Raw genomic sequence first — 26,638 nt, 5'->3', positions numbered from 1 at the left:
CCAGAAGTCTTTTTAAGGGCAAAGGGACATTTTGAGCCCATAAATCTGTTGCCTGGTGTAGATTTTTTTCTTTATTATATTTTGCAAGTTCATCTTGTGCCAGAAATGCCTGTCTGACCCCATGTGATTGAGATTCTGAATTTTCACTTTCCTACCACACCCAACCAGTTGGTTCCTTTGTCTGAGTAAGGGATGGCTTGTAATTATTTGACTAAAATGTTCCATCTATTATAATGGTCTTCCCTTTTGAGTTACCAGACACACGTGCCATTCCAGTTATTAGAAATGGAGGTCAGAAAATCTGTACTTCCTCCCTAGACAAATTTACCCTTTTAAATGTTGTTCCCTGGTTGTCTGGAATCCAGCATTCTTTAGGAACAATTTCCACCTTGTTCTGCGGCAGTTGCTGGAATACAAGAAAGGAATGACTCTTGTTTCATCCTGGCTACCTTACGGTGGGCCTCCTCAGTATCTGTGATGCATGATGTTTGCAAAACCAGACCACTTTCCTATGACTCCATGGGGGCTTCCCAGTTTATTACTTCTCTGATCTAGCCCTTCCAATGTTAAACGATGGTGTATGACACATTTACGTGCTCTGCTGTGTTGAAGTGATCGTTTTTTAAAGTTCCATGGCTCATTTCACAAAGAAATTGAAAGTGACAGACTAGTAGGTATTTTCTTTGGGGCCCATTTATGTAAATGTTTTAAGATTGCTATGATCACTCACTTCTGAGTCCAGTAGTGTGTGGAGTACACAAACATACACCTGATTGTGTAGTGTCAGAGTTAGGACTAATGGGGGTGGTGCTTGCAAAGGTGCTACCTTCTCAGCATGGGAGGCTGGCAGTGCCTCACATAGCAGACAACACTCGTGTTAGAGGCTTATATATGCCTGATCTCTTAGTCTTAGAGCAAGAGATCTTGGAGAAAGACTTTGCGTTTGGGGATCTGTTGTTCTGAGCTCCAGTTCGGGCTTTGCCTCCAACTGGTTTTGAAATCAACCACAAGCCACTAAAACTCTCTAGACCACTGCTGCCTTTATTGCAACTAAGCAGATTAGACTAAGACACTTTTAGCTCTAAGGTCCTGTGATCCTTTAAAAGATTCTGAAAAAATGTGCCAGATTAACATAGGATTGAATTTTGTGGATATTAAAAAAATAAACAAATAAATATAGGTTTAACCATCTCTCTGTTACTGAAAACACAAGCAAGATGAAAGAATAAAATGACTTTGAGTGCGTTCCTTCCACGCAGTACTGTGTGCACAGTACTAAGAGTACAATAGTGAATAAGACACAGTCCCTGCCCTCAAATGTCATAAAGTTTAGACATGAAACATGTCAGCCCTTCCCCCTCTTCTCTCTACTCCTATCCTCTCCTGAAGGAAAACTAGAGCTGGCATCAAATCTCTGGTTGGCTTTTTCCAAAAGCTCCAACATCCCAGGGTTGCAGATGGGTGGGACTTTAGGAGCTAAAGTGAATTCAAGAGAGTTGAACTGCAGTGCTGGAGAAGACTCTTGAGAGTTCCTTGGATAGTAGAAGATCAAACCAGTCAATCCTAAAGGAAATCAACTCTGAATATTCATTGGAAGGACTGATGCTGAAGTTGAAGCTCCGATACTTTGGCCATCTGATAAGAAGGGCCAACTCATTGGAAAAGACCCTGATGCTGGAAAAGATAGAGGGTAGGAGGAGAAGGGGATGACAAAGGATGAGATGGTTGGATGGTATCATTGACTCAATGGACATGATTTCGAGCAAGCTTCAGGAGATAGTGAAGGACAGGGAAGCCTGGCATTCTGCGGTCTGTGGGGTTGCAGAGTTGGACATGACTGAACGACTGAACAATAATAACCTAACAATGACAGTTCCTCTCGTCTCAGCATTGTCAGGTTTTTGGATGATATGTCATTATCCAGCCCATTTCTTACCTAGCTCCCAAGCTGTTAGCACATACAGTGCCTTTTTGCAGATAAGGAAATGTATACCCTCCGGACAAACTGCAGATAAGTGGCTCCTCTGTGGACTAAATGGGGAAGGCCCCCTTCCTACAGGCTAATTGAGCCTCTCATCGGGGTACGTTGTGCCTTGGTCACCATCTCAGCCCCCTGCCCGGCCCCTCAGAGGATGCCCCACAGAACCTATACCACTGCCTCCTGCAGCCTTGCCAGCAATCCCTTAAGAGCCTCCCTTAGGACAACGCTGCTCCACAGACTTTACCAGGAAGGATGTGCTGTCTTGAAGTTGCTATCCTAACAGCACCAGGCAGTTAAGATAGTGTCTATTTCTTCATGTTTAAAATACGGCACCATATGTGTGAGTTGCCTCAGGGTTTGGGTGACAAGGCATTCTATTTTTGTCAGATTGTTCTGGTTTTTACTCCCTATTTTACCCCCACAGTGTCCTGAGAAGTCCTTCTGAGTAGCAATGTGTCCCCTTTGAAAAATCAAACCACGCCTGGAGGATCATAGCCCTTGAAATGAGACTAGTGGAATGTTTAGAACCTAGCAGCTGATGGCTCTCTGAAAGCCTGATTCTCTACCATAAGCATTCTGTTTTAATTGGCCTGTGAGTTTAGGCTGATGTGACTAAGTGATTAATCAGGTTTGAATTGTGAGATATTAAAAAATGGGATTAGAGAAGAAAAAAAAAGCATTTGGCAGATTCAACACAGGACAGGAGAGCTGAGAAGTCTTCATCTAACCATTGGATACTTGCTTTTTATTTTTTTTCCCTATCCCTTGAATGCTAAGTCATAACGAAACCTACATAGATGTACTTCCTTGCTCATGTTTCATTGGAATTCATTTTGCAATTCCCCTTCTGTTTTGATCCAGAATTCTTTTCTTTCTATCAAACACAGTAAGCCAGGAATTCTGCCTGATATGAAACATTCAAGAACCAATGAATGCCTGCTATCTAGAAAAGTGAAATGAAACTATTGAGCTCTTGCTACCTATAGACAGTGTTAATATAGTCTTTGGAAAAAACAAATCACAAAACATGAGTTTAACACTGACATGTAACATTAGTTCCATTTAAACATTAGCTACTCTGTTCCTGTTTGTACAGTTAAATGGGAGATTGGCCAAGGAGGGCATTTCAGCATGTGGATTTTTGCCCCCTTCTTTTTAGAATGGTTGTTAGTGGGAGGAAGTCCTTGGGTCATCTCAGGACGGTAACTGAAACTGCTTGAGACAGACATTCTTCCAGGGTCTGGAAAGGTTAGGAATTGGGTAAACTTATCAAGCTTGGCTGGTTTTCTAGTTGACTGGCTGTGTCTGAGGTAAATATGGGTGTTCTGCAAAATGTGAAGTCCTGCCATTCATTTGCAAAGATCTAGGGGCTTGGTTTTGCTTTTTAAAAGGTTGATTTTGTTTCTGAACTTTGGTCAAACATATAAAATGAGTATGAATTGGCTGCTCAACTCTGGGAGCAGGAAGTGTTGTATTTCTTCATGTTCAAATAAATTTGGCTCTGTTCCCTCCTGACTGAGCAAGGATGTTGAGAATTTAATCTCATCTGTTTTTGCCCTGCAACTTCTTTTGATTATTCAAGTAATTTGAGGGTGTTATACCTTCCAGAAAACTTGGGGAAGGGCCTCTGGTCTGGCTGCTGAAGTGGCTTATTGAAAAGCATAGGTTTGGTGGCCCAGTGTACATGTGAAACTTGCCCACTAGATCTTTAGTCTCTGCTGAGTCACAGGGCCCAGATTTTAGACCTAGTCTTCATGTTACCAAGCATAACTAATGTTTGGCATTTCAATTGAGCAATGCAAGATCATGGTCACAAAGCCCGCTTCTGAGTTGATAAAGGAGTGCTGGTCTACCACCGTGGCACCAGAAATGTGGGCCAGGGCTGCTGCCAGGGCTCCCACAGCTCCTTTCTCCTCAGTCAGCTTCTTGGCTCTTTGCTTGAAGTGACCGATCGCAGTGGGAGGCACAGAGTCCAAGAGCCTGATGGCATCTTTGCTAGAAGCTTTTATTATCTCTGTTGCAGAAGGAACACCTATTCGTTTAAATTTAATTCCTGCTTTTTGCTGCACTTGGACTCACTGGTATTCTTCTTTGTGCTGGTAAAAGCAGATGCAAACCCTGGTTCTCCCAGCTCTACCTATTCGCCCAGAACGATGAATGCAGGATTCAACATCCTTTGGTGGAGAACTTTGAACAACTAGATCAACCTCAAGGATGTCTAACCCATGTGCAGACACATTGGTTGCAACCAAAACTCCAAAATCACCATTTCTAAAACCCTTCAGGGTGATTTCCCTTTGCTTCTGTGGAATGTCTCCGTGTTAACGACTGGGCATCCTGTCTTACAGCCACATTCCCTGATAACTCCTGGGCTTCTTTCTTCATTTCACAAAATATGATAGTGCGCCCTTGAAAACCACTGTACACTTGGATCACCTCTCCAATAACTGCTGCCCTCTGAGTCCAGTGGCACTCGATAGCCAGATGCTCTACAGTTATCGCCATTTTCTGTATCTTTTTACCAATTAGGTCCACTTGTTCATATGTAGATTTCATGTCTTTCTTAGCAACATTAAACACCCAATAGGGGCAAATTGCAGAAAAAAACAGTGTTTAGGGATTGTCTTCTGAATCTTTCTTGTATGCTACACATAAAATCTCTTCCACTGATCAGCAAAGCCCACACCCAACATCTGGTCAACTTCATCCAGGACAACATGCTTAAGTTTGGTGAGATCTAGCTTGCTATTCTGCAAGTGGTCTTTGATACGACCTGGTGTCCCAACCAGGATATCAATCCCATTCTTCATGTGTTCAATTTGTCCTCCATAGGGAGTTCCACCATAAAAACAAGCCACTGCCAGCTTTTTTGTGATGTCACTGAAGTCTCTGCTTACTTGACTTGCCAACTCCCTTGTGGGTGCAAGAACCAATACCTGAGGGGCATGCCCTCTCTTCCGGTCTTGCAGTTCTCCAAGAAGTTTCTCAACCAATGGGATAGCAAAGGAGATGTCTTTCTAGTTCCTGTCCATGCCTCTGCAATCAAATCCTTCCCACTATAGACATGGTGAAATGTCTTTGCTTGTATAGAAAACAGGAAGGTCACCCCACAGACTTTAAGAAGTTTAGCAGTTTCTTCAGATATGGGAAAAGTGGAGAAAGCTCCTTCTTTTTGCTCCATGTCATTTCATGTTCTAACTCACTGTTTTCTTCACTAGCAGCTTCCTTGAAGTTGGAGTCAGTTCCAGTGTCGGGGAATCCATTTTTGAGGTTGGGGCTTTTCTCTTGAATTTCTCCATTTAAGAAGAACTTAAAGAGCAGCTGGGTGAGGCTATTGATTCCAAAGTGAAGGGAATGGTCTTTCTCAAAGGAAAGCAGGGTGTTTGCTTTGATATCCCTACTGCATCAGTAACAGAAGTACAGGAAAAGTGGCATGATTCACGGTGCTGGTGGCTTTCTGTGGCCACGGAGCCATCAGAGCTAGAAGGTCCACGGGAAGGATATCGCAACTTCCGAGGACAGTGGGAAGGCAATCGAGGCTTCAGGGGACAGCACGAGGGCAACTGAGGTGTCAGGGGATAGCAGGAAGGAAGTAGAAGCTTCAGAGGACAGCAATCAGGAGGTGGCAACAAAAAGTAACAGATTCCAAAACAAAGGCCAGAAGCAGAGTTTTAATAAAGCATTTGAACAGTAACTTGTAGGAGAGGATTTATTTGGCAAAAATAGAACTATGTTCAGCAATGTGGAACTGAACATTATTTTTCATACAAAGTTAAAAGCACATTGTATTTCCTTCCTGACCACTTGCCCAGTCCCCATCTCTTTGAGAGAGAAAACCTTCATCTAAATTATTTCATCTGATTGATGACTTTCATTTATAACTTTATTGCTACTTCCATCTTGGGTATTCCTTTGGAAAAGGTGTATGGATTCATTACATATTCTAATGTATTATTTATAGATTATAAGATAAAGTCAAGCATGTATCTGCTGATACTTTTTAAGTTGACCTGTGTTTATACTTAGAAATGTCTCTTAAAAGGGAACCCTCTTACACTGTTGGTGGGAATGCAAACTAGTACAGCCACTATGGAGAACAGTGTGGAGATTCCTTAAAAAACTGGAAATAGAACTGCCATATGACCCAGCAATACCACTTCTGGGCATACACACCGAGGAAACTAGATCTGAAAGAGACATGTGCACCCCAATGTTCATCGCAGCACTGGTTATAATAGCCAGGACATGGAAGCAACCTAAATGCCCATCAGCAGATGAATGGATAAGGAAGCTGTGGTACATATACACCATGGAATATTACTCAGCCATTAAAAAGGATTCATTTGAATCAGTTCTAATGAGATGGATGAAACTGGAGCCCATTATACAGAGTGAAGTAAGCCAGAAAGATAAAGTCCAATACAGTATACTAATGCATATATATGGAATTTAAAAAGATGGTAACAATAACCCAATATGCAAAACAGAAAAAGAGACACAGATGTACAGAAGACTTTTAGACTCTGTGGGAGAAGGCGAGGGTGGGATGTTCTGAGAGAATAGCATTGAAACAAGTATACTATCAAGGGTGAAACAGATCACCAGCCCAGGTTGGATGCATGAGACAAGTGCTCAGGGCTGATGCACTGGGAAGACCTAGAGGGATGGGATGGGGAGGGAGGCGGGAGTGGGGATCGGGATGGGGAACACATGTAAATCCATGGCTGATTCATGTCAGTGTATGGCAAAAACCACTACAATATTGTAAAGTAATTAGCCTCCAACTAATAAAAATAAATGGGGAAAAAAAAAAAAAAAGAAATGTCTCTTAATAGTAGGCTTCCCTGGTGGCTCAGATGGTAAAGACTCCTGCAATGTAGGATCCCTGGGTCAGGAGGACCCCCTGGAGAAGGAAATGGCAACCCACTCCAGTAATCTTGCCTGGAGAATTCCATGAACAGAGCTTGGCAGGCTACAGTCCATGGGGTTGCAAAGAGTCAGGCATGACTGAGCAGCTATCATTTCATGTTACCTCAGTAGCACTCCCACATTGCCTGGGCATAGGGTCCACTAGGATAGAGTCACGTCATTCAGAAACTTCTGAACTTTCCCCATCTTGAATGATTCAGTTGTTTACTTTGAAAATCTAAACATCTGAAACTCTCTTCCTTGGGTTGACATCTAGGTTACAAATCCTTGCTTTTCCCTTGCAATGAAGATAAGGAAAAGTAGCTCTCATTCTTTCACAATAGACTCACAAGCAGAGTTAAATTCCAAATCCATATTCTCTGCCATATTTTCTTTCTTAATTTTTTTTCTTTATTCTTGAATCATTGACTAAGCTGCTAGCATACATAGTTAAGTGTTAGATCATCAGGAAATAGTCTCTGATGCCTGTGATAATTTTGTTGTTGTCATTTGTTTTTTTCTTTCTTTCACAGGGGAAAGTATGAAGTCATCTTTCTCATTGCTATCCTCTTTAAGTCCAAGAGCAAAGTACTTCTAAACAGCGGGGTTTGTGGTTCACATGGAATGTAAATAGCTCAAATGGCCCCACTTCCAAGAAGCCTTCTTTAAGCCTAAGGCTGAATGAAGGAAGTGTATTCTTCTGTTTTCTACTGTATTCCCCGCAATACTTTGAGCATACTTTTAAAATAAATTTATCGCACATACTCCCACTCTAGGGAGGGCTCTGATTTCTCTTCTCATTCATTCCAAGAGAAAAGGTCAATACCAAGGACTGTATTGGACCAAGTCCCTTTTTAAGGGGGGGGGGGGTGGTGTAAATTTCAATTTGAATAGATAAGATAGAAGACTCTTTATACTTCGTGTGACCTCTGGTCTATGTTTAATGTCTTCACTTTAGAGCCATGCTTTAGGTCCTATCTTGATTCATTAATTTATTTATTCACCTAACAAACTTCTTTAGGGCACTATGCTTCAGACTTTGTCTAGGCCTTGGGAATAGTGCAGAGATAATTCAGCCAATACTCTATCTTCCTAGCCTGTATTTTAGTGGACTGTCTCTCTTGGTATAGTGAGGTTGCCTTGGGCCTGCCTGACTCTTAGGGTACCCTGAGAAGGCTAACTGGGAAGCTGGATTGTTTATTAAGAAAAGTAGTCATTGTCCATATTTTTGCGTTTATAGCCTACTCAGAGAGGCTTGCCTGATGGTTCAGATGGTAAAGAATCTGCCTGTAATGCAGGAGACCTGGGTTTAATCTCTGGGTGGGGAAGATCCCCTGGAGAAGGGAATGGCTACTCACTTCAGTGTTCTTCCCTGGAGAATTCCATGGACAGAGGAACCTGGCAGTCTACAGTTCGTGAGGTCGCAAAGAGTCGGACTATCATCACTCACTCACAAGAGCTTATAGCTCAGTAGTTGTCTGTCTTGGCCCACCTTTGTTTTGAGCAGTAAGTACAGAGCATCTGCCATGTGCATGGGGATCAATCTTGAAATTGATAAAATCCCTGAGTCATGAAGACGGTTAGCACATTTCTGTGATCATATCTCCCCTCGAAACCCCAAGGTCCTGGATCTGCAGAAGGAAGCCAATTCCTGATCTAGAATCCACTATCACCCTCTTTCTAGACCATTTTAGAGCCCAAACTACTAACAATGAAAAACAACATTGTTTCCATCATTTGCTCACTGTGTTGTCTCCCTAACTAGATTCTAGTGGGCAGACACCTTGTCTTGACTCTGGTATCCTGGGGACATTTAGCAAGGTACCTTATTCCTACCCTTGTGTACTGAATGAATGCAGAGATAAATGCAGGGGAAAACAGAATGGTGCTGAAATTGTTCTCTTCTGCATTTTAAATGGCTCTCAATTTGTTCTTAACTAAATGATAATTTTGAATTTAGGAAAATATATGGCTGTGGGAAAAATAGATGAATAAATATTGAAACATTTTGTTTACTCAAAGTGCTGGGCTAGGGCCTGTGGATTACAAAACAATGAGCTGACCTAGATTTGGGGTTTAATGTGTATGGCAGGGCAGATGAGTCACATGCAAACAATGAGATTTAATTAAGATTATTTATATATTTATTTTTGAAACTTTTTCTTTTAAGCATCACAGTAGTGGTCACAGCTTACCTATGGTTGTGAGTGCAGATGAGATTTGAGATTTGCAGTTGTTTGAAAAGAGACACTTGTGTCCTTCATGAGAACTAAAAGTCAACCAGATGGCAGGAATATACAATGTTGGGTGAGAGTTGAAGGATGGAAGCAAAGCTTGGGTCCTATTTTCCTCTCTCTTTTTTTTAAATTTTATTTTTCTATTTTTTGGCTCTGCCAGGCGGCATGCATAATCTTAGTTTTCCAACCAGGGATCAAACCTTGCCCCCTACAGTGGAAGACAGTGTTCTGATCACTGGACCATCAAGGAAGTCCTTTGTTTTCCTCTCTGCTTGGTACCTTGGATGATCTGGTCTCAGAGAAACCCAAAGAGAACTTAACTTATTTTCTCTTATCTTTCCCTCTCCTGCTGTGTTCTTGTGTGTTAGTCACTCAGCTGTGTCTAACTCATTGTGACCCCATAGACTGCAGCCTGCCAGGCCCCTCTGTCCATGGCATTCTCCAGGCAAGATTACTGGAGTGGGTTGCCATTTCCTACTCCAGGGGATCTTCCCAGCCCAGGGACTGAACCCAGGTTTCCTGCATTGCAGGTGAATTCTTTATGGTCTAATCCACCAGGGAAGCCCTCCGTGTTCTTAAGAGTCTATTTTTGTTTTCCTAGTTAAAATACTTGTACTCTGCTGTTTTGTATACGTTTTCATTCAGATGTGGGTTGCCTAATTCTAGTATTTTACCTATATTCTGTACAGTGTCCTCTATTACTTTCAAACTTGTTTTTATGGTAGTAGTTCTCTGATTTGTACAATTTCCTGTTTATTAAAATACCGCATGTTAGGTCATTGCCTTGAGTTTCATCATCTAGAAATTGTCTCTGGTTAAAGCTATACCAGGTCAGAAAAATCTGGCTATATGACATTTTAATAAAATATAAACATACAACTTGGGGGGTCATTGCTTACTTGTGAGATTCCAGGGTTCAGAAGTTTGGAGAAGGCTACAACCTTGGGTAGAAGCTGAAAACTATTTTGGAAACAGTGTCACTCTGTGACACTGTGGTAATCAAGGGCAGGATTGAGCAAATTAACAGTACATGCTGTCTTCTTACCCTGCCTTTTAATATGGTGAAGATATGGCAGGTGAATTCTCTACACATTTATTATTATTATTTTTTTTAAACTAGAAAGCCATAGGGAAGGAGAGAGCTCATGGCTGCCCCAGAAGACATGGTACGCATTCACAACAACTGGTCCGTTTCTGTGGTTCATCTGGAAGAGATAGCCCTGCATACAGGAAGGACTGTGACCCAAATTCATTCAGAGATATGACTCTGCACATTTTTCCTCTCCAACACTCTGAACAGTGGTGTGCATCAGCTTTTCATATTTTGGGGGGATGGTGTTCAAAGTGACATTTAGGATATATGCCTGACTTTTTTGCTCAGCTCTCAGCAGATCTGGAATCTTTCACCTTTGAGATGGGTTCATATCTATGGATTAATGACAATCACAGACCCATAGCAAATGCTGGCAAAATTTTTGCAAACATGGGCCAAATTTTAGTTTTATTATAGAATGTAAAGTCAGAGCTGGCTTTGAGTTTTGTACTAACATATCATACAAAACTAATTTACAGTTTTTCCAGATGGGTTCAGAGTCTATGGCATGCTGCCTGCTACTCTAAAATGTACTTGGTAGAGAGGATGATAGGGAGGGAGGGAGTATAGTTTGTTCCTAAGTGGGAAAATATGAAAGCTTTGCAATTTATGGCAATAAAGAGTTGGATTTTTAAAGAATTACCACTGTAACAGCAGCTTATCTAAATAGTTTCAAGGGAAATGGCAGAGAACCAATATTTTACAGAATGAGTCACACCAGGCTTTGTGCTCTGTGCATGATGTGTATTATCTTATTTGTTATTGCTATACTGTATGAAGTGGGTATCTGTTTTCATTTTAAACTGGAAATTCATTTACCTCTGACTTCTATAAATCATTTCTTTGTCTTTGTTACATATCAGATATGTGTGTGTATGTGCTATCTGTTAAACAAAAACATACTTTTTTGGCAAGGTGTCAAAAATATCTTCTAGGTAGAAGCTGACTCAGCTCGATTCTGTTTCCAGTTCACGTGCAGGGCTGTGGCGTACAGTTGTGCAGGTTGCTTACTATATGAGTCCCTGGTCAGGGAGCAAGTGGGGGTATATTACAAACCCCAGTCCATTCACTGAACTCTGAGTTTTGGTCAAGATCATGTCTGCTGGGAGAAAGGGGCACCTTTTTCTAGTTGACTCATCTATGTTTGCAGTGACTCTGCTGATGCGGATTCCTTAGAACAAATGAGCAACCCAGGAAAGGAATTTTGAAACCCTAGGTAATATCCTGTTAATCCTGGCATCTTGGGGTGTTTGTCTCTTCATTTCCCCCTTCTCTATCAGGCATCTTGGGACTGTCCCTTAGAACTCCATTAGTCTTGACTGCTGATCTAACTCTGCCACTAGTCCGGGGAAATGGCTGGATGAAGGATACCAGCCTTCCTCTCTCCCTGTCTTCACTGGCACTGATGCAGTGGCAGTTTGCCCTTTCTAGGTGGTGCTCTTTATAAACTGCTCAGTGAATATTCATGTTATTCTTTTCTCATATCCTTTCCCCTAAAACTGTGTGGATAGTCAAGAAAGAGTGTACAGACACACACACACACACACACACACACACACACACACACACACACATATTTAAAACCCCAGAGTTTCAAACTTTGGAAAATAGTGTAAAGAAAAAATTAATTAAAGTGCTGTCAGTTCTTTAGTAAATTTATTAAGCTGCATAGGTAAATGAGTTTTAAAATATACAAAGAGAAAGGGATTGCTGTAAGTTAATTTAAAATGTTTATTAAACATCTGCTTGATTCTTAGTGTGTTACATGCAGGAATGGAATACAAAAAAAAATTATGTTGTGAACATGGACTTATGACTTAGTTTAAAGAGATATGAAAACCATCAGTGTAATATATCTCATATATAATCTCAGTGTTGGGATATAGGGACCCCATGGCACCAGATATGTTCTTCAAGCTCTGACTCTTATGTCCCCAGCCATCCTGGAAAGTTGGCTAACCCCTGGCCTTCATTTCCCTTATCTGTAAGTGAGAGTTGGTGCTCTGTAATATCTTTCTCCCAGGCTGTTGTGTGCCTGGAATAAGATAATGGATGCACGATACTTTAAAACTTCTAAGACTCTTTATATATTTAAGGTTTAATGGTCCTTACAAAGAAAGATGAAAAAATTGCTGATAATTTATGTCAAAAAATATAACTTTTCCTTTTTAAATAACATGTTTTGTGTGAAAAATGTACAGAGACTAAGGTATAAAGTAAAAGAAAAAAGTTTGGTCTAAAATGTTTTTAGACCCAGAATCAACAAACAAACCCAGAATCAACTGTGTACTCCCAGTGATAATCATGGTTAGCATTTGATGTATGATTTTTTAAATCTTTACAAGTTTACATTAATTTATTAAAGTTGAGGTACTGTTATGTACAATTCTAAACCTATCCTACTTTCCATCATTGTATTAGTTTAAGATTTACAGAAAGCACATGGGCAGTTATTTTTATGGCCTCTCAGCAAATATCAGTTTTAGATATATCAATAGTTAAGTGATTTCACACAGTAGCACTTCCTAACATGATTCTTATTGGATTTATACACAAAATTGATACATCCTTATAGAGGACGCCCAGTGCAGCAGGCCTGGGTTCGATCCCAGGTCAGGCCCTTGGATGCCTCAACTAAGACCTGGTGCAGCCAAATAAATAAATAAATACAATAAATATTAAATCCACTTCTTACCTATCACTTTGTCTCTCACTGAATCCTTTCTGCAATGAGACATCAAGAACCTAAGCTTTATTTAGTCTCGAGACCACATGTGATCTCAGTGGAAAGATGTGTGTTTAAGTCGCAATCTGGGTTACATGGTTTCAGCAAGATAAAATAAGGAAACACTAAAAACCCTGGCTCCTTTTCAGTGCTACTCCCCTTGTTAAGGGGTGGATTTCCTCATGCTATGGTGTAAATATAACTTTTGAAACACTGGAGAACTTCCCAAGTATTCAGACAGTGTAAAGATTTTGGAAAAAATAATTACCTGGAAGTTTAACTCTTGCAAAATGGACTTTTTTTTCTTTTTAAATATATGGATGCTTTCCTTAATACAAGGCACACAAGGAGTTTCGAATCATATGTGCTTTAAAAAAACTGTTTCCCGTGGACACTAGTGAGTACACATGTTTCCTCTGGGCCGTTTGATTTGCATCATTTGCCTCATCTTGGTTAATCACACCAGTATGCTCATAGTTATATAAATTGTCTTAGGTGACTTGATACTCTTGTTTTCAATCCTGATCAAATGTAAATTGGCAACACATTCCTTATGGGCATATCATTTTCCTCTTTTAAGCCAATTCTATCTTGAAATAAAACAAATGAAATAAAGACACTTGTAATTACAACCTCGATAGGTTTTATCTTATCGCACCTTCAAGATTTCATGCCCTTTCTAGGTCTTGTCTTCCCCTCCCCCCTCTCAGTTCCTTTTCCTCTGTAGGTCAGGTTAACAAGGGAAAAAAAAACATCACAAGGATATTCAGAGGGTGAGAAAATGTTAGGATGGATTTGAATCTCTTTATTAATAGTGAGTTGCATAATAAATGCCATGGGGTTGGTAGGTTTTACCACGTCTGTTAAACATTAACAGGACTTGTACTTTCTGGGATATTGTTGAAGCCTGGATACTGCTCAGCCAATCACAAAGAAACAGGTTTCCATGGAAGCAATAGCACGGATTCATTTCATTCTCAATGGAATCCACACAGCAAGACAGATCTGTAAAAATAACCCATGTAAAATTGAAGCAAAATATTTCTGGGTGTTTGTTTTATGCCTTTTGGGGTGTGTGTGTCTGTTTTCCATTTAAAAAATAATCTAAAAATATCTGGGCACTCAGGAGAGCTCCCAAAGAAGCTAGAGCTCTTAGCCCTGCCTGGTTGGTTGTTATTGTTCTTCTGAGCATGCATACCTGTGTGTCTGAAGGGCACAACCCTTCCCTGGTTATTTACATTCTTGAACAAAAACATTTTAGACCAAACTTTATCATGAATCACAGAATATTCTGAATGTGTGGTGAACAATAGACTATTTTAAATAATATTTATGTATCAATAATAAAGAAACATAATTAATGATTTTTGATTCTCCTATATGATAGGCTTTGAACAATGAAACTTGGTACTATAGGAAGCTTTATTTTATAGGTGAAAATGGAAGCTCAGAGGGTGCAAGGAACCTCTTCAAGGCTGCAGAGTTTGAGTGGCAGAACCTGGCTTGCAGTCCAGGTTTAGCTGGTTGGCAGATGCTATAATCCCAAATTACTATGCCATGTTTTTATTTTCATGAAGAAGAGCATCAGTGTTATTTAACTGTTCCTGAAGTCAAAACACAGGCTATATCTCCATTCATATATACGTATGTTGATGTACATATATATATATTCACACACTAAACCCTGCTCTCTCCTTTTGCCATTGCTCTCATAAGAAGTAGTGTATTTTTTTAGCTCTAACAACACTTATTCTACTGCAGTGACTGTGTGTTTATCTGTTTCCTCAGGGCTGGGCTCTGAGCCCTGGTGATCATCGATGGGTTTAGGCTGATCTGGATATTTCCGGAGGCTAAGACTCTGCTTGGCACAGTACTACTTTGTATTAACAGAGTTGATTTAGAATCTAGTAGAATTTGAATGACAAGTAAAAGTTTTTTTTTTTTTACATAAACCCTTAGCTGAAGCAAAATTGTGTGGAGCCAGGGGAATGTTTGAATAAATGAAAACTTTTTGCTAAACCAAGAAATGTGCCTGGTACACTTGAATAGATGAGATAAATATCTTGAAGTTTTTTAGAAGCATCATTCTTCATTCTTCACATTTTACTATATTAATATAAAACATGTTTATCTAATTAGTATTTATTAAAACAGGTCCTCTAAAATTGAAAATTGTCTGAGTACTTTGAAGTAATAAAGAGGAAATAGAGTGTCCTAATAAGACAGTTTCTTCCTCTGTTATTTTTAATTCTTGAACTTGTTTGGCTGACACACCAACAATTCATATGTTGGTTAACATTGAGGAATCAAGTTCTTTCAATGTTCAGTCTTTTAAAGATGCATTTTACATATCAGAGCTCTCTGGAAACCATTTCTTACTTGGTAATTGTGTTATTCACCTCCCTATCATAATGAGCAGAGTCTATCGGATGTGACCTAAGCTTTCCTTTATGACTCAGCACGATCACTCTATTATTTGTAAACTGTAGGGTTGTAGAATGATATCCTTGGGTGTCAGAGCTTGTATAGTCCCCATCTGCTTGATTTCTTTTTTTATTTCCCTTCCATCATCTCCGATCATTTGCACTGGTTTCTCTGGTTCTGCTTCATAAATACAGTCCATTATATGTGTAATTCCATGTCTTCTGTTTGCTAAGGCTGATCTATGGGTTTCATGGGGTAGTAGATAGGTCAGTAAGTTTAATCAGCTACGGTAAGGTGAACCCCTGAATATTTCAATTAGCTCTGGCCTATAGGCTTCAGGGTGAATTCATTTATCTTCCTCTGTAAAATGTATGAGCTTGGTTTAAGTGCATTCCTTATCAATGCTAGAGTCTTTTTTCCATTGTTATCATTGTTTCAATTTTCAAGAAGGAATGTATATTTGGTTGAGTTCTATAGACTGTCTGCTGAATATGTGAGACTGTTATAATTTGCAACAAAGACTATAATCTACCTTGTTATTTTGAAGGGGAGACATTTAAAAGGCAGCTTCCTTTGGGGATATTTCTAGGAATAGTGACTTGACATATGTGGGAATATATGTGTATATGTATATATAGAGATATATGTATTTATATATTTCTGTGAATTCACTTATATTCTATATTGTTTCTGAAAAGATTTAAAGTAACAGTAGTGACAACAGAAAAGGAAAAAAAATGAGTAAAGTTCATGAACTTACATAATAGTTGTCAATACTTACCTTGTGTTAACTTGGCAGCCTGTTAATTTGTAGTTCTTTTTGCTCATAACTATCCTCAAATTGTTCATGGGATTGTGGCAGGATGTCCCTCAGTTATGAGTAACCTTGGAGGCTGGTGTGGCTTGGTCACAATCTTGGGGAAGTTCAGTTTTATTTTTTAAATTGTCTAGGTGAATTTTTTTTTTTTTGAAGGAGTGTGTAAAAGATACCACAGACCAAAATAGTGTTTTTGACTATTAAGTTATAAGAAGCATATTTCTGAGATAATCAGAAATAAAGGAGTCAGGGGTCTGAAGGGAAATGACTCAGGCATTCTTGAAAAGGTATCAGCTAATGCAGTTGTTATCTTGCTTGCTGGCCTGGTGCTGAAGTTTTGCCATGAGAGGTCGTGCAGTGTTGATCTGACCAGGATAGCTGCTATTTTAAAACAATTTGATAGCCAGGTTTGCAGATCTGACAGAAAAGAGTAGCTGAGATTCCTGGTGTATTTTAAAAGGGTAGTAAAAGTTAATTTGCCCCATGATCATCTCCTCAGTGGCCTTACTTCACTTTAAAATTTTCATGGTTAGAGGTACTCTGTTGGATAAAAATGGATAAAGTCCACGGGCCTACATAAGAGTCACCAACATTTACCTCTTATTAACTTGGCAACCTGGTAATTTGTAGTTTTTTTTGCTCATGTGCGATGGTTTAGTCACTAAGTTGTGTCTGATTCTTGGCGACTCCATGAACTGTACCCTGCCAGGCTCCTCTGTCCATGGGATTTCCCAGGCAAGAATACTGGAGGGGGTTGCCATTTCCTCCTCCAAGGGATTTTTCTGACCCAGGCATCAAACCCGGGTCTCCTGCATTTCAGATGGTCTCCTGCATTGCAGGCAGATTCTTTACCGACTGAGCCACAGGGAAGTCCCTAACACCTTCCAACTGTTTGTGGGATTGTGGCATGGTGTCCCTCAGTTATAAGTAAGAAGGCAAGGCAATATTTTGCCTGAATATACAATTTATGTATATTCAGATATCAAGATGATGTTTTCCCTGAATATACCATTAATGCCCTTTCTGAACACACAAGCAAATTAACAAATTTAGGCAGCTTTCACCAGCCAAGAGTGGAGTGTGGCTGATTGAGATGCAAGGTGAGAACATTTAAGATGGGCACGTCTGAAGTAAGAGGTGGTGTCCTAGGAAGATGTGGGAAGTGAGGGGTGACTGGGTGGGGAAAAGACCAAGCCATTGGACCCCTGGTGGTGCGTGTGCTGACTGCAGGAAGATGACAAAAGGGGAGGTGGGGGAGTGAGGACTACTACACAGTTGTGCTCCAGGCTGGTTCCACTTATGGGGGAAGCAGAAATGAGCTAAGAGTAAAGAAATCATGCCTTTGATTATTCTTGACCTTTTCCAATTAGGTTGTACAATAATTTAAAAGTAATAACTCCCTCAGCTTCCTGACTCAACATCCCACCTAATTAGCTAAATCCTTTTGACCTCTGCTTGGTGACTCATCTTTGCTTCTGATTCTGAGACCATACTGGTTTACAACTAAAAACATTTGAAGAAACTTAGTACTGAATGTCTTTTCCTGTTTTGTTCCAATCTTTTTTTTTTTTTTTTTATTTTTTTTTTAATTTTTATTTATTTATTTATTTTTGTCATACATTGATATGAATCAGCCATAGATTTACACGTATTCCCCATCCTGATCCCCCCTCCCACCTCCCTCTCCACCCGATTCCTCTGGGTCTTCCCAGTGCACCAGGCCCGAGCACTTGTCTCATGCATCCCACCTGGGCTGGTGATCTGTTTCACCATAAATAGTATACATGCTGTTCTTTTGAAATATCCCACCCTCACATTCTCCCACAGAGTTCAAAAGTCTGTTCTGTATTTCTGTGTCTCTTTTTCCATTTTCTTGTGCCCTAGTTTCAGATTTTTTTCTCTGTTATTGAGGTTAGATGATCACCTTGCATTGATGATGTAATAACCAAATCCCTGTTCAGTTCGTTTATTCATTTACCAATTATTTATCAGATACTTGCTAGGTGTCTGGTACTGTGCTCAGAACCAGAAATACAAAGACAAATGAAACATGGCCATTGTTCTTCAGAAGTTACCTTTAGTGCCAGAGAACTCGCCTTTATACTCAGGAGGGCTCCCAGGGCCCTTCATGACTGGAGTCCAGCCTGCTGTTAGGAAGCTTCTATCTCCTTCACTCACTTCCCTTCCCTTGAGTTTGGAGATCTGCTCCATAACCCCATTTGTTGATTGAATCGAACTTTCATTCCATAGGAGTCTGTACATAGAATGTTTTCAGGAGAAAAATTAATTTAAATATATCTGGAGACTCTCCAGAAAGGATTTGCATTGTTTCCTGTTTGTTCCAAGGGTCGCAAATTTTTCCTCATTGCCTTCACAGAGAAAGGTGGGTAGGTTCAATTTAATACAAGAAACAGCCGTTTTAAGAAGGTATCTGCATCATTATATATACATCATACACATATACATATATACATGCATATGTATATACACAAATATACATGTATACATATACAGGTAAGTACACATGTATATAAATACATATATATGTATACATTTAGGTATGTATGCTAAGTTGCTTCAGTCCTGTCTGACTGTATGGCCCTATGGACTGCAGCCTGCCAGGCTTCTCTGTCCATGGGATTCTCCAGGAAAGAATACTGGAGTGGGTTGCCGTGCCCTCCTCCAGGGGGTCTTCCTGACCCACGGATCAGACCTGCATCTCTTATGTCTCCTGTACTGCCAGGCAGGTTCTTTACCGCTAGCACCACCTGGGAGGCCCATAGGTATGTGGGCCTCAATCAGCCACACCCCACACATCTTTTTTACCCATTCCTCCATTGATGGGCTTTGGTTTGTTTCTATGTCTTGGCTATTGTGAATAATGCTTCAATAAACATGAAATTCACATATCTCCCTGAAATCCTGTTTTCATATACTTTGAGTATATGACCAGAAGTGGAATTCCTGGATCATATGGTAGATCTATTTTTATTTCTTTGAGGAACCTCCATATTGTTTTCCATAGTGGTTGGACCAATTGACATTTCCACTAACAGTTTACCAAGGGTTCCCGTTTTACCACATCCTCACCAGTCTTCTTGATTAATAGCCATTCCACCAGGAATGGGGTGATATCTAATTGTGGTTTTGATTTGAATTTCCCTGATTATTAGTGATGTTGAACATCTTTTCATGTACCTAGTGGACATTTTGATGTCCTTTTTGGAAAAATATCTATTTAGATCTACCCGTTTTAAAATCAGATTATTATTTATTTGTTAATTTGTATGAGTTCTTTATAAATTTTGGGTATTAACCTCTTATCCAATATGTGGTTTGCAAAAATTTTCTCCCATTCCGTATGTAGTATTTTCATTTTAATTGTTTCTTTTGCTGCGTAGAAGCTTTTGAATGTGATACAGTTCTATGTGTTGATTTTTGCTTTTGTTTTTTGTGCTTTTGGCCAATGGCAAGACTAATGGCAAGAAGTTTCTTTTCAGTGCTTTCTTCTAGGATTTTTATGGTTTCAGCTCTTATGTTTAAGTTTTTAGTGATCTATTTCAAGTTAATTTTTGTGAGTGGTATGAGATAGGAATCCAATTTTATTGTTCTACATATGTTTCTTCAGTTTTCCCAGCACCATTTGTTGAAGAGACTGTCTTTTCCCCTTTGAGTGTTCTTGGCACCCTTGTCAAATACTAGTTAACTTCATATGCTGGGATTTAATTCTGGGCTGTCTATTTTGTCTAGGTATCTATTGTGGTGGGAGTACCATACTGTTTTTATTATCATGGTCTGTAATATAGTTTGAAATCTGGATGCATAATATCTCTAACTTTGTTCTTTTTTCTTAGAATTGCTTTGGTTATTCAGAATCTTTTGTGGTTCTACACAAATGTTAGGATTGTCTCTTCTATTTTTGTGAAGAATGTCTTTGTTATTTTGATGGAAATGTTGGTGAATCTGAAGATGACTTTGGATAGTTTGGACATTTAAACAATATTATTTCTTCTGATTCAGGGACAGAGGATGTCTTTCCATTTGTTCATGTCTTCTTTGATTTCTTTCAGAAGTTTTGTAGTTTCCATTGTAGAGAGAGATGGAAAGTTTTTCATTGCACATGACTGACTCCTTTTAGTGGGCTAGAGCTGCTGCCAAGGGCTACCCAGCTAGGGGTCAGATTTGTCAGCCTTCATTCAATGTGGCTGCTTCTCCCAGTGGAATGAAAACAGAAGTGATGTAGTCACATGTAGGCCCAGGTGATTAAGAAGTAGAAGGCATCTTCATGATTTCTGCTCCTGTGTATAGAGAATCCAGCACAGGAAACCATGAATGGTCCTTGGGAATGGAACCATAAGATGAGAAGAGTCAGTTCCAGAAATACCACCTAGGGGATAGTCACCTCTCCTTGAAGAGCACCCAATTATAGGACTGAGAAATAAACCTGTAAAGTGTCAAACATCTAGGAGTTGAGAATATCTGTTACTGCAATTAGCATTCTGCACCTCATCCTGTCTGGTTAGTACAAATCACACACCTAAGCTCTTTAGGTGAAACAAAGATGAGTCAGAAACATCCAGAAGTTTGAAGGAAGGAATGCAAGCAATTGTAAGACAAAGTGAAAGTGAAAGTCACTCAGTCGTGTCCAACTCTTTGCGACTCCATGGTCTATAAAGTCCATGGACTTCTCTAGGCCAGAATACTGGCGTGAGTAGACTTTCCCTTCTCCAGGGGGTCTTCCCAACCCAGGGATCAAACCCAGGTCTCCTGAATTGCAGGTGGGCTCTTTACCAGCTGAGTCACATGGGAAGCCCAAAGCAGATTTTAATCATTTAGAATTTTAATAAGGCTCTTTGAATTGCAAGTGACAGGATTCCAATTTGAACTAACTTTATCAAAGAGGGAATTTATTAGCAGAATGCTCATATTACTGATAAAAAGATTGAAAAACCAACAAGGATGTAATTGTTTCCTGGAAGAAACTGGGCCCGGGGACTTACATACTGCTAATACTCATTCCTTATAGATCAGTTATGGCCAGAGGAGCAAAGCTGTGGAAGAAATGGTAGCTTCTGTGGATACCACAGGACTAGTTGGGGGGCTGGGAGAGCAATACTCAGAAGTAAAAAAAGGCTCTTTTATTCTCAGAAGAAAGGAAAAGGTATTTAGCAGACAAAATAATTGGTTTCCTCTACAGATGTAGTAATTATTTGCAAATTCACCTTCTTTTTTTTTCGGTTTTGTTTAGTGTATTTTGCATTGTTAACATTTCCTGTTTTTATGACTAGCTCCTGAGCTTGAATTAGATCTTTCCTTTTTGTTCCTCTGCCTGCCCCCATGCCCAGGAGTGTCTCGTATATAATAGGAACTTAACAATTATTTTTTTATTGGTTGAGAAAATGTAATTAGAGACGTACAGAGGATTTGGGTATCTTTATGTTGTCCTGATGCAGACACTCCCTTTTCTTCACCAAATCCTGCTCCTCTACATGAAACTGCAACTCTAGCTAGCAGTGGTTTCTGAACATGCCTTATAAGTATCCACCTCTGATATGTTCTCCCTACTCTTGCTTCCCTTGGGAACCTAGCCTCCTCCTCCCAACCAGTCTAAAGTCCACCACCCATACCTGATCAGATCCAGGGCAAATACCACCCCCGCTGTGAGAACTTCCCAGCCCGTCACATGACACAGAGGTTTTTCTTCCTCAGAACTCCTCACTCTACTGTCTATTGACTGGTGACCATGTCTTCTTGCATTGTCCTTGTGTAGTTTTACACTGTTACATTTTGTGAACAATTAATATTTTTAAATAATTAAACATATTATTTAAATTTTGATTTTCTTTTCCAACTAGATTGTGAATGCTTTGAAGAATAGGAACACTCTCTCATGCCCTCTATAGTGGTTGATGAAATAGCTTAAATGGTAGGCTTCTGATAAATCTTTGCAAACAGATTGAATTAATTCTTATTTTCAGTTTCAAGACAGTTATCCCATATACAGTACAGCTAAGAGTCTGCAAATAGTCACATGAATACAGTGCTTTTTTAAATGAATATTTTTTCCTTTCATTTTTAAATTAAAGGACTCTGCCAAACTGTTGAGTCAAATGTATCAGCACTCTATTATTATTATTATCTTTTTGTTTCTTTAAGATACAATCCTTAGGGATAATGAAACCTATTGCACAGAGTGAAACCAGTCAGGCTGCTTATTGACTTTGCAGAGAAGCAGTTTCTACAAAATTGTAAATGGTAATCATTAATTGGAATGCTTTTCCTACATTGCCCTGTGTAGTGGTGAATGGTATATGTGGTAATCTGAATGTGATATGTATGAAAAGCACAGGATGTGTGAAAGAAGGTGAGAAAAAGCTGGGCTGCAGAAGATGAAAAGCTACTACAGCTTCTGACAGGATGCAGTATGTGAAGCTTAGACAATACCTCGACTCTGAAGCGGGGCAGAGCAGGTTGGGCACTTTAAATATTTTTAAACAGTTTCCCTCACTGTTTCCTTACCCTCAGCCACACCACACACCATTTGCTTCTAGCATTCGGCCCAAGGTCTTGCGCTTTCTGGAATCTCTCTGCTGCCCTCATTGGCTTCTTTTCAGTCATGATTGTCCCTTATTCGCAAATGACACAGAGATTAGAGACGGTTTCTTATTTTGTAGCTTTTTTTTTTTTTTGCAAAATTATGAAAAGGCTCTGTCTGCTGTTGAAATAAACAACTCTTGGCTTTAGAGACATATCTCCTCTCAGCTTCTCAAAAATTACTCTCATTAATCGCTAAAAATGTAATATAATGTGGAGTTTGATATTTGAGGAATTCATAGACTAATAAAGGGTTAAAAAAAGAAATGTCTTTAGAGTCTATCTTGTTCACATCCCCTGTTTTAAAAAATAAAAAATTCCAGTTCTGTGTAGAAATAAAAAAAAATGAGAACGCAGAGTGCAACACTAATAACCACACGTTCACAACTGAAGCACAGATCTTAAACTTGAAATTCAATTTAAAATTCATATTACCAACCCAACAAGTAAAAATAGTGGCACAGGTATATTTGTGGTATTGTCCTACATTTTAGTTTGCTTGGTTTGTGAGTCAGAAAGTAAGCAATTGAAATCTCCACAGTTACAGGGACTGTGAGTTCAGACTCCTTGTGGGATGTGGTTTTAGTATGTTAATGGACTGGCCCACCCAGATCTGGGGCGGAATGGCCAAAACATCCTCTCTTGGATTCTCTGTCTCACTGCACTGAAAACCAGCCTATTTTAACTTATTTAAAAATTATAATTCTACATTTTCTATTAAATATATTATAGCTATTTAATTTCAGGAGAGATGCTTTATAATTTTATGCTTCTCAAAGTTCCCACCATTGTTGTTGCTGTCTAGTCTTGCGACCCCATGAACTGTAGCCTGCCAGGCTCCTCTGTTCATGGGATTTCCCAGGCAACAATATTGGAGCGGGTTGCCGTTTCCTTCTCCAGGGGATCTTCGCAACTCAGGGATGGAACCCAGGTCTCCATCATTGGCGGGTGGATTTTTTTTTTTTTTACCACTGAGTCACCTGGGAAGCCCCAGGAAAGCACTAGAAGATATTAATTACATATAGTTGGTGCTGATACAATGATATGAACCACCACATCTTGTTTTTTTTTTTTTTTTTCCCCAGCAACAGTAGTTAACATTTATTGAATTTTTAGCATGAGCCAAGTTGTTTCTTATGTCATCACAATGATTCCAGTGAGTGAGGTGCTGGTTATTTTTCCCATTTTATTGATGCTGAAACTAAGGCTTAGAGAGGTTACCCAGTTCATTAGGTTTGAATCCAGACTGACACCAAGCCCACCTACTATTATGCTATAGTAATTTTTTAGACAGAACTCTGTTGGGGTAAGGAGAATATCACCCTTGTTTCTAACCCCAGGGAGCATGAAATTGAGCACAGGCACTCAAGGGATGTTCCGTCCTTCTGGGTGTCCCGGGATTTTTCAGAATAGAATTAAGTATGTAGATGGTTGTACCTTTTGAGTTGTGACTTTCTTTGTCAGTTCTACCCCTGAGCACTGGTGCTCTGGGAGTCACCGTGGAAACTCAGGGTCCAGCTCTAGCTTCTCTCTGCTATTCAGATCTAGATAAGGACAAGGGGTCACCCTGGTAAATGATTAATGTGTTTCCACTTGAAAAGTATTTTCCCGTTTGCTGCCTTTTACCTCCCTGCCAAGTGAATGTGTATGGTAGAGTGCCTGAAATTTTCAGGTTAGCCAAATATTCTGTCCCATTTTCCCCTCATAGTCCTCAAAGGTCAATAGTTTGGCATTCAAACTATGATCTTAAAGATTGACTAAGGGCAGTCCCAGAAGCTATGCAAAAATCCTCTGTGACATGGAATCTAGAAAAATGGTATTGATAAACCTGTCTGAAAGGCAGGAATGGAGACACAGGTAGAGGACGGACTTGTGGACACAGTGGGGGAAGGAGACAGTGGGACGAATGGAGAGGGTAGCTTCAACATACATACAATATCCTGTGTAAAATAGATAGCTGGTGGGAAGTTGCTATGTAACACAGGGCGTGCAGCCTGGTGGTCTGTGATGACCCCGAGGGGTGGGGTGGGGGAGGAGAGGGAGGCTCAAGAGGGAGGGGATATATGTATAATTATGGCTAGCTCGCCTTGTATGGCAGAAGCCAACACAACATTGTGAAGCAGTTTTCCTCCAATTAAAAAATAAAGTCCTCTCTGATAGATGAGGTTTTGATTTTTGGTTTGGAAAATATGTGCTTAGAGAAGCAGCCTTCATACATTCTTCCCTAGACTTGAGTCTTGAGTCTGAGTTGCAGGAACACCTGTTTCATTGCAGTTTCAGGTTCGCATCCAGATGTGTCTGGTGCCCTGGTCAGTTCCCCCACAGCTGTGGTGCCCGGCAAGCAGGTTGCAGCTCACTGGCGTACCTCTCTGGGGAGTGGGGGTTTTATTTATAGGCAGTGGGAGTTCACGGTGAAGAATGAAGCCTCAGCTGGTTGCATTTTCGTTCTCATGGTATTGATAAATAAAGCCCAGCATTCCATTCCAAACAGTGTTTCCAGAACCTGAGTTCATGTATTCAGTAAGTGGACCAGGTTCTTCCTCAGCACCAGTTCCTCCTTTCATAGACTCTCTTAATTAGGCTATTTCAGGGTAACGAGATGTCTGTGCCTGTCAACTGAGGGAGCCAACAGCTCTGCTTCCATTCACTGCAGAGAACAAACACAGGGGCAGCTGGGAGTGAGATCTGAAGGCAGTGCCAGCCCCACCTGATCTGCCTCTGCCAGGGCCCAACAGGTGGGATGAGGAGTGCGGTATCCTGGTTCTCTTTTGCTCTTCCCTCCAAGAGCAGGTCCATGGGAAGTCTGGTGGGATAGATGTTTACTTGTAATCCCTAACACTAACACATATTCACGGTGGTCTAGACACTTTGCCTTGGCCCTTTGAAGTTTGCCTCATTCATTATTTCTAGGTGTCCTATGAAGGAGGGGCTGCCACTATTCCAGTTTGGAGAGGAGGCAGTTGAAGCATAGAGGGGCTCAGTGATTTGCTCCAGGTCGCAGAGCTGGGAAAGTGGCAGTGCTGAGATTTGATCTCAGTTGGTGTGAGAGAGAGAGCTCCTTTGTTCCCTGGGTCCCAGGGAACTCTGCTGTGCCCGACCCACTGGGTGTGGTCCTTACGCCATTTCAAAGGGAGAGGTAAGCTGTGCCAGGAAGACAAAGGGCTGAGGGTGTTTCCTGCTCTGTACTCTGGCATGCATTCTCACGGTGTACTGCCCATCCCCACACATTCCAACCTGCAGGAGGTCCCCTCCTCCCGGCTGCTCTGGGCCAGGCCACCACCTCCAGCAGAGAACTGAAACCAGGTTGTCTCTGAAAATAGAGGACGTGCGCAAAGAGGTGGCGGGTTCCTTCCCTTGCTGAGTGGGCACAGTGCCAACTCCTCCTGGAAGAACTCTCCCGTCTTTTCTTCTCCTTGACCCAGCAGGAGAGGACAGCTGATTCTCCAGGCAGTTCTTCACTGCCTTTGAACACCGAGTCCTGTTCTAGAGAGATGAGAGACTGCACATTTATGTTGGGGTGAACTCTGAAAGGTCAGCTCGCCTTTTTAGAATAAAAATCTTGCTTTTTACCTCATGCGTTGTCCTACTGGCCTGGTATGTATGTGTATGTGAAGAGTAGGCTAAAAGAAGAAGAAACGCCAGGAACCTCATTTAGAGTTTTGGATAACATTTGGAGTTAGGTTTGTCTGTTGAAAGAATGCTTGATATGGGATGGTCAAAAACAGGATGACTCTCCTGTTCTGAATATGAGGTCACTTCTTGGTCAGTGGACAGCGGCTTTTCCCCATCAGGTGGGACTGAAGAAAGCATGGGGCATGCGTTTCTCTGAGGGTGTTCTGAGATGTCTGTCTGTCTGTCC

At 40.5% G+C, this 26,638-nt stretch overlaps 1 pseudogene; it reads right to left on the bottom strand.

Moving 5' to 3' along the window:
• Positions 1–3,738: 3,738 nt before the first annotated feature.
• On the bottom strand, positions 3,739–26,354 carry LOC122444754 (annotated as a pseudogene).
• Between the last annotated feature and the right edge of the window lie 284 nt (positions 26,355–26,638).

The sequence above is a fragment of the Cervus canadensis genome, chromosome 7, assembly GCF_019320065.1.
Source record: "Cervus canadensis isolate Bull #8, Minnesota chromosome 7, ASM1932006v1, whole genome shotgun sequence".
In the NCBI taxonomy this organism is placed as follows: Eukaryota; Metazoa; Chordata; class Mammalia; order Artiodactyla; family Cervidae; genus Cervus; species Cervus canadensis.
This window is presented reverse-complemented; position numbering and strand designations above follow the sequence as displayed.